The sequence below is a fragment of the Ursus arctos genome, chromosome X (assembly GCF_023065955.2).
Source record: "Ursus arctos isolate Adak ecotype North America chromosome X, UrsArc2.0, whole genome shotgun sequence".
Lineage (NCBI taxonomy): Eukaryota > Metazoa > Chordata > Mammalia > Carnivora > Ursidae > Ursus > Ursus arctos.
Window position 1 is genome coordinate 85,802,123 of NC_079873.1, and position 12,312 is coordinate 85,814,434.

Below are 12,312 nucleotides of genomic sequence, written 5' to 3' on the forward strand. Positions count from 1 at the left end.
AACATGATCTTTGGAATCAGTCCTGGATTCAAAGCCCGGCTCCTCTACTTACTTAGTAGTTGTGTGGCCTTAGGCAAGTTACTCTCGTTATTAGTTACTAGCTCACTTTCCTCCTATGTGAACAGGGTTGGGGTGGGAAATAGTTCTTATCTCCTAGGATGGCCATGAGGAATACATGAAACAATACATGGAAGGTGCTGAATGTAGGGCCAGGCACAGGTACTGCCATTACTATAATAATAATTATTATTTCTGCTGCTGCTGTCGTTATTATTAACAATAGTAGGCGACTAATGGAGTCATGAGTGTACAGCACCAGGAAGCACCAACATTGTTCAGAAAAGGAATGATCAGTTTTGGTGGGTGATCTAGGAAGTCTCTGGAGGAGGCAGGAGAACTGGAATGAAATGTGGGAGGCTGAACTGAGTTGGAGCAGGGGTCCAAAGAAGGAACCAAGGCAGTGGCGGGCATATCCGGTCTTGACCACAGCTTACCTGTCTTTATAGCTCATGTCTCCAGCCCTTTACAAATCCCCTTTGGGAGGGGCCTGTGTTACTACTTGCAGTTTAGAGGGGGACCTTGTTGGCTGGCTGCTCTGGCTGAGCTTTAGAGGATATCTCTGCCTTGGTGGAGTTGATGTGGGTCCTGACTCTGCACCTTGGTTTGTGGGTTCAAGGCCTCATTTTTATAGCTCACCCAGGAGGTTGGTTTCACACTTCGCGACCGTACAGGAGACTTCGCAATAAACCACAAGGTGGCTGAATGGATTGATGATGGGGGCGGGACCCGTGTAGAGACACAACACTTGTGTGTCTCAGTCGGGTCATGTCCTTTCTGATAGGTTCCTGAAGCCAGATTAATCGGGGATTTGTTTGGTAACCTAAAATCAGAACCTCACAGGGGCTGAAGGGTTTCGAGAGAGACAGTGTAGGTACATCACGCCGTTGTAGTGACCAGAATATGTATCCTTTTTTCTCTCCACTGCTGGGAAAACATCATTAATGACGATTTTTCTTGTGGGTGTTTCTGTTTTCTAACTCCATGCATATACCATGTGCGTGCAATGACCATGTTCTTTTTCTGCGTTTTTTAATCTTTTTGATAAGATTTGGAGAATATCCCCTTCTCAGTAGCAATATAGATGCAGTGATTCTCTCATTGAGTGTTCTTTTTGGCGTTTTTACTAAATTGTACTGATGTTTCTAAGCAGGGCTGCCACGAATGGCTTTGCACTGCACAACCCTAGGAGAGGGTGCCATTCACATAGACTATAATTGAATGGCGCCACTAGGGTTGTGCAGTGCACAACCTACACAACTGTACTCGGCGGCCCTGGCATAATGTCAGTGCTTTTTTCATCAAGGGCAGGGTTTTTGGGAAATGTAGAGAGTAGCAGTTTGGAACGTTCTCGGGAACTTAGTAAGGGGGCTGAAGCAGTGAGCTGCCGCTGTGATTTGGAAAGGAAGAGAGAAGTGCAGTTGTGGCTTCGAGGGGGTTATCCTCTGGCAGTAGCTCCAGCCTTTGGAAAGTTCTGCATTACTGCTTGTGGTTTAGAGGTGGAAGTCCTTCCTCCTATGGGAGGACTGCTGACCTTCTTTCTTTCAGTAAATCATTTTTTGAGGGCCTACTGTATGAGAGTTGAAGAATAAGGAAGGATTTGCACAGGAGGGAGCATTTGAACTGGGCTTTATGAAAGAAGCAAGAAATAAACACGTGAAAATGGGTTGTGAGAACAGAGTTCCATGGGAAACGGAAGAGCAAGAGGGAAGACAGATGGGAAACTGCATGGTGGGGTGTATGGGTAATGGCGAACAATTCTTTTGGTGCAATGGAAAGGCACATGAAGAAGAGTAGTGAGCAGTAATGCTGGTTGGGGGGGTTGTCAGATGATGATGGGGGAGGGGAGGAACGTGGATGCCACATTAAGGAGTTTGGGCTTCATTTAACAAGCATTAAGGAGCCATCCTAAATTCATTGTTGTTTTTTAAAATAGCTTATTGAGATATAATTCACTTACTGTACCGTTCACTCACTTAAAGTGTTCAGTCAGTGGTTTTTAGTATATCCACAAGTATGTGCAGCCATCATGACAACTTCGAACGTTTTCATCACCTCAAGAAGAAGCTCTGTACCATTTAGCCATCACTCGCCTACCCGTCCTTCCGCCATCCCCCTGTTCTAAGCAATGACTAATCTGCTTTCTGTCTCTATAGATTTTCCTGGTCTGGACATTTCATAGCAATGGAGTCATATAATATATGGTCTTCTCTGACTGGTTTCTTTCACTTAGTATGTGTTTAAGGTTCGTCCATGTTGTGGCGTGGATCGAGACTTCACTCCTTTCAATGACCCACTAATATTCCACTGTGAGGATATACCAAATTTTGTTTATCCATTCATTCACTGAGGCGTGTTTGGGTTGTTTCCACCTTCTGGCTGTCACGAATAAGGCTGCCATGAACATCCATGTATGAGTTTTTATGTGGACATTTCTCTTGGACGTACACATGGAAATGGAATGAACATCCATGTGTGAGTTTTTATGTGGATATTTCTCTTGGACGTATACATGGAAGTGGAGTTGCTGGGTCACATGATAACTATGTTTCGCCTTTTGAGGAACTGCCAGACTATTTTCCAGCGCCGTGGTGCCATTTCACATCCCTGCCAGCAGTGTACAGGCGTACCTCAGAGGCACCGTGGGTTCCATTCCAGACCACCGCAATGAAGCAAATATCACAATAAATGGAGTTAAATGAATTTGTTGGTGTCCCCATACATATAAAAGTTATGTTTATACTGTGCCGTTGTCTGTTAAGTGTGCAGTCCCATTGTGTCTAAAAGTACAAGGTAGGTACCTTAATTAAAAAATACTTTATTGTGAAAAATGCTAACCATCTGAGCTTTCAACGAGTCATAATCTTTCCGCTGGTGGAGGGTCTTGCCTCGATGTTGACGGCCGCTGACTGATCAGGGTGATGGTTCCTGAAGACTGGGGTGGCTGGGGCAGTTTCTTAAAATGAGACAATGCTGAGGTTTGCCACACCGATGAACTCTTCCTTCCACAAGTAATTTCTCTGTAGCATGTGATGCTGTGTGATAGCATTTTACCCACAGTGGAACTTCTACAAAAATTGGACTCCATCCTCTCCAGCCCTGCTGCTGCATTATCAACTAAGTTGATGTAATATTATTTAAGTCCTGTGTTGTTATCTCAACACTCTTCACGGCATCTTCACCAGGAGTACATTCCATCTCAAGAAACCACTCTTTGTGCCCATCCCTAAGAAGCAGCTCTTCAGTCATTCAGGTTCCATCATGAGGTGGCAGCAGTTCAGTCCCATCTTCAGGCTCCACTTCTGATTCTGCTTCTCTTGCTCTTTCCTTTGTACCTGCAGTTCCCTCCTCCTCGGAAGTCTTGACCCTCTCAAAGTCATCCATGAGGGTTGGGATCAACTTTCTCCAAAGTCCTGTTCATGTTGGTATTTTGACCTCTTCCCATGAATCGTGAATGTTCTTAATGGCATCTGGGATGGTGAATCCTTTCCAGAAGGTTTTCAGTTCACTTTGCCCAGATCCCGCAGAGGAATCACTTTCCATGGCAGCTGTATAGCCTAGTGAAATGCATGTCTTCAATAATAAGACTGGCAATTCAAAATGACTCCTTGATCCACGGGCTGCAGAATGGATGTTGTGTTAGCAGGCACGGAAACAACATGAATTGCATGCATTTCCATCAGAGCTCTTGGGTGACTAGGTGCATTGTCAGTGAGCAGGAAGATTTTGAAGGGAATCTTTTCCCCCCCACTCTGAGCAGTAGGTCTCAATAGTAGGCTTACAATATTCAGCAAACCATGTTGTGAACAGGTGTGCTATCATCCAGGCTGGCGTTGTTCCATTTACAGAGCACAGGCAGAGGAAATTTAGCATCATTCTTAAGTGCCCTAGGATTTCTGGAATGGTAAACGAGTATTAGCTTCAACTTAAAGCATTGGTTTCAAACATGTGTAACCAGCTGCTTTAGCACTTAATAAGAGAGTCAGACTGTTCTTTGAAGCTTTGAAGTCAGGCATTGACTTTTCCTCTCTAGCTATGATAGTCCTAGATGGCATCTTCTTCCAATAAAAGTCTGTTTGCTCTGCATTGACGATCTGTTGCTTAGCGGGGCCACCTTCATTAACTGCCTTAGCTAGACCTTTTGGAGAACCTACTGCAGCTTCTCCATCAGCGCTTGCTGCTTCACCTGGTGCTTTAATGTTAAGGAGATGACTTCTTTCCCTAAACCTCATGAACCAACCTCTGCAGCTTCCTCGCCTCCCTCGGCCTTCATGGAATTGAAGAGAGTCAGGGCTTTGCTCTGGATTAGTCTTTGGCCTAGGGGAATGTGGTGGCTGGTTGGATCTTCTATCCAGACCACTCAAGCTTTCTCCATATACGCCAAAAGCTGTTTCACTTTCTTACCATTCATGTGTTCACTGGAGTAGCACTTTTATTTTCCTTTAAGAACTTTTCCTTTGCAGTCACAGCTTGGCTAACTGTTTGGCTCAAGAGGCCCCGCTTTCGGCCTATCGGCTTTCAACATGCCTTTCTCACTAAGTTTAATCATTTCTAGCTTCTGATTTAAAGTAAGAGGGGCGCCTGGGTGGCACAGCGGTTAAGCATCTGTCAGGGCGTGATCCCGGCATTATGGGATCGAGCCCCACATCAGGCTCCTCCGCTGGGAGCCTGCTCCTTCCTCTCCCACTCCCCCTGCTTGTGTTCCCTCTCTCGCTGGCTGTCTCTCTCTCTGTCAAATAAAGAAATAAAATCTTAAAAAAAAATAAAGTGAGAGACGTGCGACTCTTCCTTTCACTTGAACGCTTAGATGCCATTGTAGGGTTATTAAATGGCCTAATTTCAGTATTGTTGTGTCTCAGGGAATAGGGAGGCCCAAGGAGAGGGTGAGAGATGGGGCAACAGCCAGTCAGTGGAGTAGTCAGAACACATACAACATTTATTGATTTAAGTTCACTGTCTTACGTGGGCGGTTTGTGGCATCCGAAGACAATTACGGTATAACAGCAAAGATCACTGATCACAGATCACCTTAACCAATAATGAAGAAGTTTGAAATATTGCAAGAATTACCGAAATGTGACACACAGATACAAAGTGAGCAAATGCTTTTGGAAGACTGGCACTGATAGACTTGTTAAATGCAAATTTGCCACTAACCTTCCATTTGTTAAAAAAAAAATGCAGTATTTGCAAAGTGCAGTAAAGCCAAGCACACAAAATGAGGTGTGCCTGCATGTGGTTTGAGTTTTTCCTCATCGTCACAAACACTTGTGATTGTTTTTTTTATCTTAGCCTTGCTGATGGGTGCGAAGTGGTATGTCCTTGTGGATTCGATTTTCGTTTCTCTAATGGCTAATGATATTGAGTATGTTTTCATGAGCATATTGGTTGTTTGGATATCTTCTTTGGATAAATGTCTATTCAAATCTTGAGCCCACTTTTAATTGGGTTGTTTGTCATTTTATTTTTGCGTTTCGAGAGTTTTATGTATTCTGGATACTAGAACTTTGTCCGAGATTGGATTTGCAAAAATTTTCTCTCATTCTTTGTGTTGTCTCTTTTCTAATAGTGTCCCTTGAATTACAGGAGATTTTAATTTTCATGAAGTCCCATTTAGCTGTTTTTATGTTTTGTTGCTTATGCTTTCTGTGTCATATCTAAGAATCCACTGCCAAATCTGGGGTCGTGAAGATTGACTATTATGTTTACTTTTTTAAAAAAGATTTTAGTTAGTTATTTGACAGAACGAGAGAGCAGGAGAGCACATGCAGTGGGAGCAGCAGAGGCAGAGGGAGAAGCAGGCCCCCACTGAGCAGGGAGCCTGATGTGGGGCTTGATCTCAGGACCCTGGGATCATGACCTGAGCTGAAGGCAGTTGCCCAACCAAATGAGCCACCCAGTCACCCCTATTATGTTTACTTTTAAGTGTTTTATAGTTTTTGCTTTTATATTTAGGTCTTTGATTGACTTTGAGTTAATATTTGCATATGGTTTGAGGTAGGGGTTCACACATTCTTATGCATGTGGAAATCCACTTGTCTTAGTACCATTTGTTAAAGAGACTATTTCCCCATTGAATGGTTTTGGCACACTTGTTAAAAATCAGTTGTGTTTAGTTTTGGACTTTCAACTCCATTCTTTTAGCCTGTGTGTCTATTCTTATGCCAGTACCACACTGTCTTTATTATTGCTTTGTAATGAGTTTTGAAATCAAGTCATGTGTATCCTTCTACTTGTTCTTTTCAACTTGTTTTGGCTATTTGGAGTCCCTTACAGTTCCGTAAGAATTTTAGAATTAGCTTGTCAGTTTCTACAAAGAAGTTAGCTGAGATTCTGATAATGATTCTGTCGAATTGGTCATCTGAAAATTTTAATGAGGAACGTAACATAATGAGGGCTTATTATATATATTAAGAATAAGAACGTGACAGTAATGTATGAACTAGAGTAAAGGAGGGGAGACACTGGAGACCTGGAGATCAGATAGGAAATTGTTATAGTAGTTCAAGAAAACGAGAGGGACTAAACTAGGAATAGATAGGATAAATGTGAGATGTATTGAAAAGGTTGAAGTGTCAACATGACAGGACTTGGGGACTGACTACATGTGGGGCTGAGGAAGAGGGGTGCCATCAAAGATAGCTCCAGAGTTTGAAACTAGTATAGCTGATTAGATGATAGTACTTTTTTTTAAACTCTGTTTTAATTATCACTTTTTTTCTTTTTTTTTGAGAGAGAGAGAGAGCATGCGTACACACGTGCACACATGGTGGGGGGCGGGAATGGCAGAGGGAGAGGGAGAGAGAAAATCTTAAGCAGTCTCCATGCTTGGTGCACAGCCCAGTGCAGGGCTCGATCTCATGACCCTGAGATCATGACCTGAGCTGGAATCAAGAGTCAGACGTTTAACTGACTGAGCCACCCAGGTGCCCCTAAAATTATTTTTGATTTACAGAAGACTTGTAAAGATATTACAGAAAAATTCTGTATACCCTTCATTCAGCTTCCCTAATGTTAATATCTTGCATAATCATGGTAAATTATTAATACTGAGACACTGTCATCAGTCCTCTGAACTGAACTATAGATTTTATTCCAATTTCACCAGTTTTTTCACAGACGTCCCTTGACTGTTCCAGGATCCAATCCAGGATCCCACATTATAGCTAGTCGTCATGTCTTCTTAGTCTTTTCCATCCACGACAGTTTCTCATGCTGTCTTTCTTTACCTCAACAGTTTGAAGAGCACTGATAAGTTACTTTGTAAAATGTCCCTAATTTAGATTTATCCGATTTTTTTTTCTTGCTTAGGTTTGGGCAGTTTGGACGAAAACAGCACAGAAGTGATGCTGTACCCGTCTTGTGTGTCATAACAGGGGGTACCCAATGACATGTTTTATCACTGGTGATGTTACCCACGGTCACTTGGTCAAGACGGTGTCTGCCACATTTCTCCACTATGAAGTTCCTGTTTTTCCTTTGTAATGAACACGTAGCTTGCATGTAAAAGTCATACTTGCATTACTAATCAGAGCAGCTATCCATGGTTTCTGCCTGTAACAATGATTACTACAGTGTATGTCTTGGGTCGACTTCCTGTTTCCCTCCTTCCTTCTGCCTTTGTCAGTCAGAATTCTGCTAGAAGAGCTGTCTCTTCTCTCCCATTTTTTGGGCAGACAGTTAGAGAGGGGAGAGGTTAGGGAAAGAAGATGGCACGTCCGCATTTAGGCCTGGTTAGGTCGGAGGTACCTGTGTGACATCTAGACAGAAATACCAGAAAGCATTTGGTATCTGCATGGAAACAACAGTTTGAGGTTAAGTGTTGGAGGCAAGCACTATCATGCTTTTCCATTTTAGACTGTAGAACCTGGGGTTCAGGGTGGAAATGAGAGGCAGAGTGGGAAATAAAACAGGCAAGGCTGTGTGTGTGTGTGTGTGTGTGTGTGTGTGTGTGTGTGTGTATGTATGTGGGGGGCCCATTGCTGAGGGCCTTCATTACCCTACAAACAGCCTTTGGACTTTGTTCAGCAGCTCATTCAAATGCCAATTTAAGATTTACCAGGAGGGAAAGATTGATAATCAGGTCCTCATTCAAAATCTACTGTAGCACTGTGTGCAGCAATTGAGAGCTATTTAATACCCCAAATTAAATAAAATCCAAGTACCGAGAGAGTTCTACAGGCTACTGAAAAAAAAAAAAAAGAGAGAGGCATTATCTGGAGTGATTGGTGAGGGCTTTGTGGAGGAAATAGAACTCGCTATGGGCTTGGATGGAATTCTCAGTGAGAAGAGAAAGGGCATCCAAGAAAGATGCTGCTATCAATAGCTCATGCTTATTTTATTCCTTCCGGTGTGCCAGCCACTGAACTAAGTGCGTCAAGCCTTCAGTCCTCACCTCTACCTTACGAGCTCGTCTCATTGTAATCCCCATTTGACAGATGAGGAAGCTGAGTCTGGAGGGGTTCAGTGTCCTCCCCTTGTAGGCAGCTGGAGAAGGGAAGCCAGGTAACATAGCAGCACGTTGGTATGCGAGCATGGAGCTACAGCAAGCGAAGTTGCATGAATTGGAAATGTGACGTGAGCTCTTGCTGATGTGGCTCACAGTAGGGATGGATTTCCTACCGCGATGAGAATAATTATAGCTCTTAGGTATTGAGTGCTAGCTATGTGCTAGGCATCGTGCCAAGAGCTTTGCTCAGTCGATCGCATTTGATCCTCTCCAAAACCTCGTAAGACATAGATACTATTTTTGTCCCTATTTTAGAAACGGGAATTCCTCCAGTTTCTTACCCAAGCTCACTGTGCTGGTGAGTGGCAGAGCCGGCCTGTGGACCCACGTTTGTGTTGACTCTAAAGCCCATAATCTGAACCTGTCCTGCTTCCATGCTCTTAATAGGGGTGAATTTGCCAATGGGACCAGAAAGCTTGGTGTTTATGAGCTAAGCTTCTCTGGCCCCTGGCTAGTGCTTGGGTGTGGACACTGTGAAATACACCTCTCTCCGACCCTCCTTATTCGACCTCAGTGGTTGACCAACCCCATTCTTTTTTAAGGTATAATTCAAGCAGGTTACAATCTGGTCTTTGAAGTCTGGGAACCATTCTGGTTTTAAGATGACCTTATAACCTTAAATCCATTTTATGTTGATTCTAAAACTCAACTCTTTATAAGTACTCTTATTTCCCTTTTTTCAAAATTCTTGAGAGAAGGCTCTCTTTTTGTAAGTTCCTTACACTGACAAAAGTGGTAATTTCTCAGAAAGAGGTAAGCCAAAAGAGTTAATGGAAGGACAGAGGGTGGGCATTTAACCAAAGGCTTCCTGGAGAAAAATGATGCTTTTTTTGTATTTGAAGGGTAAATAGGGATTGGCCAGAAAATTTAAGGTGAGAAAGCCATTCTGGAAGAGTGAATCATATTAGCAGTAGAGATTGAAATTTTAAAAATAAAATTATGAAAATGTTAGGAAAATAGTAAGTGACTCTTCTATAATCCCAGGGTTGTAAGACTTTTAAACATGACATCAAAGACAGAAGCCATAAAGGAAATGACAAATATGTCTGATTACATAAAGATAAAAACGCTTCTGTATATTAAAAAACTAACATAAGCAAAGCTACAAAGGTGACATCCTGGGGAAAATATTTGCAATAAATATCAAATAATCTGCATAAAATGTCATTAAAACATAAATGGCTCTTACAACCCAGTATGAGAAAGAACATACCAGGTGTAAAGTAGCCAAGGGCCACAGATGGTTACATCCCCAAAGAAGAAATACGGCTGTCCAAAAAACATGTTAGAAAATAGTCAAACATTTTTGGTCATTTGAAACATGCCAATTAAAGGAATAAGTTGTACGTGTGTGTTATTGGGGAGTAAAATAATTTTTCCTCCACTCTTCTAGATTCTTGGCAGAGACCCCCCCCTTCCCCCCATAATTAAAGACCTGTTAACAGGAGAGAAAAACAAATGGAAGTTTAATAGCATGTATACCTCCTGCAGACATGGCAGAGACCCAGGAAAATTGAGTAACTCCCTGAATGGCCCAAGCCACCACTTAAATAACATCTCTAGCTTAGAGACAAAAGGAAGAAATTAGGTGGTGGGGGGTTGGGTAGGGCAGAAGGCCAGTTATGGGAGGGGACCAGGAAAAGCGTGGTAATCAAGGGTAAGGTCATTATGCAGGTTGAGGTCAGTGTCTTTTCCATTGATAAGAGTTTCTAGAGTTTGAGTCATCCTTCTTTTCCTGGTGCAGAGGGGGAGCCATTCTTACAAATGGAGATTTTCCTTATAAATGTAAATGTCTCCTACAAAAGGGTGACTTCTACTCACTTTTCAGAGCTTCTCCTATGTCTGCTGGTGTGTGTGTGTGTGTGTGTGTTTTAAATAACCAGCCTAAAATAATCCTTATGCCAAAGAGACCTATTTCAGGGTGGCAAATTCTGCTCCCATTCCATGTTTTGCCTTTTAAACAGGTTGTAGCAGAAACACATTCTCATATGCTGCTGGTGGGAGTATAAATTCAAAGAAATTTTCTCGAAGGCAGTTTAGAATTATAGGTTAAAAGCCTTAAAATGTATATTCCCTTTGAAGACCTAGAAATCCTCCTTGTACAAATGTAGACTAAGGAAATAGTAAAGGATCTGAAAATTTAGACATAACAACATGTGCTGTAGGAGGAGATTGGTTGAATAAATTGTTGCATATCTGTATAATTGAACGAAATGGAGCAATTAGAAAATGAGGTTGTAGAAGTGTGTTTATCGACATGGAGTATGTTCCGGGTACAATTTGGCACAAAGCATGAGGCTTCCAGGCTGAAGAGGTAGACGGGGTCTGGAGCAGAGAAAGCTTTGCCTGCCACGCTAAGGAGCTTGGGCTTTTTCTGTAGATACTGGCCAGTCATTGTAGGGTTTTAAATGGCAGATAAGAATGGTGTTTTAGGTAGATCTTTCTTCCAGCAGTGTGCCTGGAGGTGGGAGACCAGTGAAGAGATGATGTCAGTGGCCCAGGCAGAGAGGATGTGGGTCCAAGGGTTTGATCATTAGTGAATAGAGCCTAGGACAGACTTTGGGCAGGCCAAGGAATGGATCTTCTCTATGGTTGGTAACGGTTATAAGGCCATGGGAATCCCCAGATTGGTGTGTACCACCTCAGGAGGGAGGACCAGGAGAACTAGAGCTGGAGGACTGGGCCTGAGAAGATTGTGTACCAGGCCAAACACCACTCCCCTGGTACTCTCTCACGGTTTCGGTTTCATTTATTTTTCCCACCCTCTTCTCTGATTTACCTGGCGAGTCCCTCATTTAGGATGGTCGAGTGGCCCTTCTTGCCGATTACATTGCCATAGTACCAACACTTCCACCTTTGAACAAAAATTAATCTTACTTAGATGTCATGAAGATGGGGGTTTATCACATCTAATGTTGGGGTGAAGCCATTGATGGGAGGCTGGACAGTGATGCCAGTGAACTTGAGCCGATGTAACTGTGGGAACAGTAAGGAGGACAAGTGATGTCGGAGAGGTAGGTTGGGTGGGGAACCAGAGCAGTTCAGAGGCAGAGGAGGAACTGGGGACAGCTGCCTAGGTTGGGTGCTTTGGAAAGAGCTGAATTTACAAATTGCCGGTGTTAAAGAACAAAATTCAACAGGGTAAATTTGAAGATCTAATTGGCTTTATTAAGAGATTCCTGAGTCAGGCAGCATTCCATCTAGCAAGGGGAGGGGGAGTTGTACACAGTGGTTGGTTTTTATAGGAAGTAGGGTGGGGCAAGGAAGTTATTAGCAAAGGAGAAAAAAAGGAGGAGGATTGTTTCAGGCAAGGTCACCTTCCCTTAGGGGTAAGGGTAGAGGGTCTTTTTAGGTGGATTACATCATCTTTCTTTGGGGAATGGAGTACTTAGTTGGTGCTAACCAGAAAATTCCAGATCGATTGGCTTAAAATTCTGGGGGAGTTGAAACTGCAATTAAGTATTGGTTTGTTATCTTGGGGGTGAGTGACTCCACCTTGGGCCTCTGGCTTTCTTTTAGCACGGAGAACCTTGAAGTAGCACAGGGAGCTTTCCTGGGGAATCTGAGGAAGTATGGTTTTGAATGGAACCTGTGCATTTTTTTTTCCAGAAAAAAAGACCTCCATTTATAAGGATCCGGGGAGTATCAGAACCCAGCAGACCTGGTTCTGAATGAGGTGGGTTGGAGCTAAGATGAGCACGTCTTCAGAGAGTGCTGGACTCCGCAGCCCATCTATGTAAACTTAA

The 12,312-nt window shown here is 43.0% G+C and overlaps 1 protein-coding gene across 8 annotated transcripts in view; it reads left to right on the forward strand.

Annotated features, from left to right (window-relative positions):
- TMEM164 (transmembrane protein 164) overlaps positions 1–12,312 on the forward strand; it is a 178,767-nt gene that overhangs the window by 48,480 nt on the left and 117,975 nt on the right. The window lies entirely within an intron of this gene.